Below are 5,721 nucleotides of genomic sequence, written 5' to 3' on the forward strand. Positions count from 1 at the left end.
AGTTGTATGGGTCAAAACTTGAGGAAGATCCCCAAGAGTTTATCGAGGAAATCTACAAGATCGTGGAGATTATGGGTGTGACGTTTGTGGAATAGGCTCTCTTAGCCTTTTTAAAACTTAAGTGTGTGGTTCAATCAATAAAAATAAGAGAGGGAAATTGATGCGGGTCCTCTTGATATGGAGAAATTCAAAGGGGCTTTCCTTGATTGATTCTTTCCTCTTGAGACGAGGGAAGAAAAAGTGCTTGAGTTCATCAATCTTCAACAAGGGAACATGATTGTGAAAGAGTATGCACGACTAAAGTTCTTTGATCAAAATGGTTCTAATGTTCCGACTCCAAAGTTAAAAAAAGATAGGGTGTCTAACCCTAAGCCTCAAGGAGGTGGTTCATGTTGATCTTTAGTTTTTGCTTGCCAAAAGTATTGCAAAAGTCACTCGGGAAGATGCTTAACAAGTACGGATATTTGCAATGGTTGTGGGAAGAGGGTATCACAAGGTGAGGGATTTTCTTTGCAACTAAGCATGGGAAGGGATGGTAAGAAAGCTCAGGCTAATGGTTATGGTTCGGGTGGTGCTCTCTGCCAGAACATGATTTATGTTACTAAGACTCGACATGATCATCAAAGTTCTTTGGATATTGTGACCGCTATGTTGAAAGTATTTCATCTTGAGGTGTATGCTTTGCTTGATCTGGGTGCTACATTTTCTTTTATGACTCTTTGTGTGCCTATGAAATTAGATGTTTGTCCTAAAATTCTTTTAGAACCTTTTTCAATCTCTACACTTATTGGTGACTCTATCATTGCTAAATGAGTCTATAGAAATTACCATGTTTCTTTTCTTCATATAGCCACTTGTGTTGATCTTGTAGAGATCAATATGTTAGACTTTGATATCATTCTTGGGATAGATTGACTTCACTTTTGTCATGCTTCCATATATTGTAGGACCCGATTGGTCATATTCCAGGTTCCGAATGAACCTATCTTAGAATGAAAAGGGGAAAATTCAGCGCCTAAGGGTCAGTTTATATCTTGCCCAAAGGCTAAGAAAATTATTTCTAAGGGTTGCATCTATCATCTTATTTGGGTTAGGGATACGTATTCTGAAACCCTTATTGTGTTAGTTCTGATTGTAAATGAGTTTTCCAAAGTGTTTCCTAATGATCTTCCCGGTGTTCCTCCTGAAAGGGAAGTAGACTTTGGTATTGACTTATTCTGAGTTATGCAATCTATCTCTATTCCTCCTTACCGTATGGATATTGCAGAACTTAAGAAGTTAAAGATTAGTTAAAAGATTTATATGATAAGGGTTTTATTAGACCGAATATATCACCATGGGAGCTCAGGTATTGTTTCTTCAAAAGAAGGATGGTCCACTCCTTATGTGTTTTCATTATCGACAATTAAATAATGTTATAATAATTAATAAGTATCATTTTCAAAGGATTGATTACTTGTTTGATCAAATCCAAGGTGCGAGTTTCTATCCAAAGATTGATCTTCCATCGGGGTATCATCAATTGAGAGTAAAGGAAAGTGACATTCCGAAGACAACCTTTTGAACTGGGTATGGTACTATGAGTTCTTAGTGCTGTCATTTAGTTTGAATAATTCCCTGGTGGCGTTCATGGATATTTTGAATAGAGTGTTCAAGTATTACCTTGACATGTTCGTGATTTTGTTTATTAATGATATTTTTATTTACTCTAGGAGTAAGGGTGAGCATGTTCAAAATTTAAGGGTTGTATTGCAAATTCTCAAGGATCATCAATTATTTGCTAAGTTTAGCAAGTGTGAGTTTTGGTTGAGGTCCATTGCATTCCTGGACCATATTGTCTCCGGTAAAGGGATTCAAGTTGATCCTAAAAGACTGAGGTGTTTAAGAACTCGCCTAGACCTCCTTTCCCTTTTGATATTAAGAGTTTCTTGGGTTTGACAATTATTATAGAAGGTCCGTGGAAGGATTTTCCTCTATTGCTTCACCTATGATGATGTTGACTCAAAAGAAGGTGAAATTATGTTTGGAAGTTTGTGAGAGAAGTTTCCTAAAGTTGAAAGATACACTCACTTCAACCCCTATTTTGACGTTATCAGAAAGATAAAATAATTTTTGGTTTATTGTGATGCTTCACAGTTTGGTGTTTGTTGTGTTTTGATGCAACATGGAAAAGTCATTGCTTATGCTTTGAGGTAATCAAAGGTGCATGGAAAGAATTATCCAACTCATGATTTGGAGCTAGCGGCAGTAATATTTACCTTGAAGATTTGGAGACATCGTCTTTATGGTGTTCATGTGGATGTGTTCACCGGCCATAAGAGTTTGAAATATGTATTCACCCAAAAGTATTTAAATCTTCGCGAAAAAGGGGGCTTGAGTTGTTAAAAGATTATGATATGAGTGTCGTTTATCACCAGGTAAGGTGAACATGGTGGCTGATGCTCTCAGTCGACTTTCAATAAGTAGTGTCACTCATGTTGACGATTTTAAGAAAGAGTTAGTTTGTGGTGTTCATAGGCTAGCCCGATTGGGTGTTCGCTTGGTTGATGCCAATGCGGTGGTGTGATTGTTCAGAATGGTTCAGAATCATCTCTTGTTTCGGATGTGAAGACTAAGCAAGATCTTGATCTGATTATGATTGAGTTGAAGAAGTTGGTTCCAAAAAAAGCCATTGAAGTTTTCTCTCATAGGGAGATGGTGTGGTTTGCTACCAAGGTCAGTTGTTTGTTCTAAATGCTGATGAGTTGAGGAACAAAAATTTGGTGGAAGCTCATTGTTTTCGGTATTATATTCACCTGGGATTGACCAAGATATACTCCAATTTGTGAGAGGTCTATTGGTGGAATGAGATGAAGAAGGATATCACAAAATTTGTAGCTAAGTTTCTTAATTATCAACAAGTGAAAGTTGAGTATGAGAAAATGAGTGGTTTGGATCAAGACATTTTCATTCCTACTTGGAAGTGGGAAAATCTGAATATGGAGTTCATTACGGGTTTACCTTGTACTCATTGTCAATTTGATTCGATTAGGGTTATTGTAGACCGGATGATGGATTCAACTCATTTTCTTCCGATGAAGACTTCATTTTCAGCCAAGGACTATGCTAGAATTTATACTCTAGAAATGGTAAGGTTACATAGGGTGCCTTTATCCATTAACTCTGATCGTGGTACTCAATGTACATCTCAGTTTTGAATATTGTTGTAGAACGGTCTAGGTTTTCAAGTGAAGCTTAGTGTGACCTTTTATCCTCATACCTATGGACAGGCCAAGTGTACTATTTAGACTTTGGAATATATGTTGAGATCTTGTGTGATTGACTTTAAGGGTAATTGAGATAATCATTTTCCTTTGATTGAGTTCTCTTATAACAATAGCTATCACTCAAGTATCCAAATAGCCCCATTTGAGGCTCTCTATGATAGGATGTAGGTCTCGTATTGGTTGGTTTGAAGTTGTTGAGGTCACTTTGATAAGGACCGAGTTGGTGCATGAGGCTATGAAGAAGGTTCAACTTATTTGAGAAGGATTGAAAATAGCTGAAAGTCAACATGAGTCTTATGCCAATGTTAGGAGAAAAAAGCTTGAATTTGAAGGTTGATGATTGGGTTTACTTGAAAATCTCACTTATGAAGTGTATCATGAGGTTCGTAACAAAAGGGAAACTTAGTCCCCAATACGTGGTCTCATATTAGATTTTGAGGCATGTTGGCAAGGTGGCCTATGGATTAGAGTTACCTTCAGACTCGACATTGATGCATCTAGTGTTCCATGTCTCTTTGTTGAAAAAAAGTGTGTTAGTGATCCTATGTCAATTGTGACATTAGAGAGTGTTGGCACTAAGGAAAGTCTTTCTTACGCAGAGGTTCTGATAGAAATCTTGGATTGTTATGCCCGAAAGTTGAGAAATAAAGAAGTTGCTTCCGTGAAAGTTCTATGGAAAAACCAATTAGTTGAGGGTGATACTTGTGAGGGCAAAGCCAATATGATGTCCAAGTATCCTCATCTTTTTACCTCCACTTCTATTTAAGCTTTCAGTATTTGCTAATCACGGTTCACTTTTTCAAATTCATACATTTTAGTCATTCTCGTTGTTCCATATGCATGCATATTCATGAAAACTAGTTTTACTTTATGTTTTAGCTTAGGGTCTATTACTCTTTGATTATGTGTATTTTGATGTGACTTGCATATTCATGTTGGGTTGGTAAATTATCTCCCTACTCAATCATGCTAGCTTGAGTCTAATTCGAGGATGAATATTCCCAAGGGGGAGATATTATAACACCTCAGAAATTGAAATTTGGGTTTAAAAGGGATAAAGGTTGCAAATATGTGTGCAGGTTCCATTCCGACGAGCCCATCTATGATTTGTAGAAAGTACTACAGGTAATTGGAAGGCTATCGTAGGAACTTAGTTGAGGTTTTTGGGAATATCAAGTCTCTGATGAGTGTCAACGGACGAATAAGATGGTTTGTATAAAGTTGTACAAACAATAGGAATGACCCATAGGAGTGATCCGTACTTAGTAAAAAATTGGACTTGATTTGGGTTCTACAAGAGCGACTTACCAACCGTAGGAAGTTTGACGACCAGTAGAAAGGGTCCATAAAAATTATTCAGAAATATAGACCCAGTAATGTGTTCTACAATTGAATAGGACAAACGGTAGAAATTCATATGATCTGTAGGTCCAATCATAAACACTGTCTGAAAGTTTTAGTGAAGGGTGTTTTGGTCACTTCCTGCACATTATGAAACACCTCGGATTTGAAAAGAAGGAAAAATGCAAAACTTTCATAGCTGGTGTCTATGACTACGGTCCCAACCTATGGTCTGTAGGTGCTCAGACGAGCCGTAGGTAGGAACTATTAGTGGAGGGGTAAATGTTCCAAAATGTCAAGCCCTAGTACCTTTTTATGGTTCACCAGGACGTTCCATCATTCAATGGACAAGTTGTAAATAGGTCTCGTAGGTGAGTCTTAGACTTAGTGAAATTTTGAGGGTCAAAGTTGGGACTTACGGTTGGAATGCACGGTCTGTAAGTGGACCTACCAAACGTATATGGGTCTCGTCATTTGAAGGTTCAAATTCAAGTCTCCAAACCCCACCTACGATCGACCAAGACTGCATACGTCGGTCAGATCCCTCGGTGAGGGCTCAACTGTTATTTTAAGGGCTTTTTGGACTTTTCCCTAATTGTTTTAACCCTATACTAAGTCGTTTTGCCTTCTACCCAAAACCTTATATAATGATTTCAAACCCCCAAATCACCCAGTTCAATTCATTCTCCTAAATTCCCAAAAGTTAATCAAGTTCATCTCCAATATTTCTCTCTCTAGAAACTTGAAGAAGAAGACTAGGGTTTCAAGATTAAGTCTCAAAATTCACCACTAATAGCAATAATTTGGCATCATGGTATGGTAGTATTCACCTATGGATTCCTTTCCTCCATAAAGTTCCTAAATTCTACAAATTTTACAAGGTAGAATCTCCAATGGAAGCTAGGGTTTTTCTCAATCTAGTGGGTTCCTTTCAATTATGATTCAATTGATCTTTTATGTCTTTTTGTGCATGAATTGAGATAATTACATGTTTCTAAGTTGAATTCACATGAACCTATGCATAATCCATATTTTCTAAAATTGATCATATGATGAAGCTTTTGAATCATGAAAGATGAAGTTATGAAGATATGCATGTTACTTATGAAAGTGA

The sequence above is a fragment of the Solanum tuberosum genome, unplaced genomic scaffold (assembly GCF_000226075.1).
Source record: "Solanum tuberosum cultivar DM 1-3 516 R44 unplaced genomic scaffold, SolTub_3.0 scf00121, whole genome shotgun sequence".
In the NCBI taxonomy this organism is placed as follows: domain Eukaryota; kingdom Viridiplantae; phylum Streptophyta; class Magnoliopsida; order Solanales; family Solanaceae; genus Solanum; species Solanum tuberosum.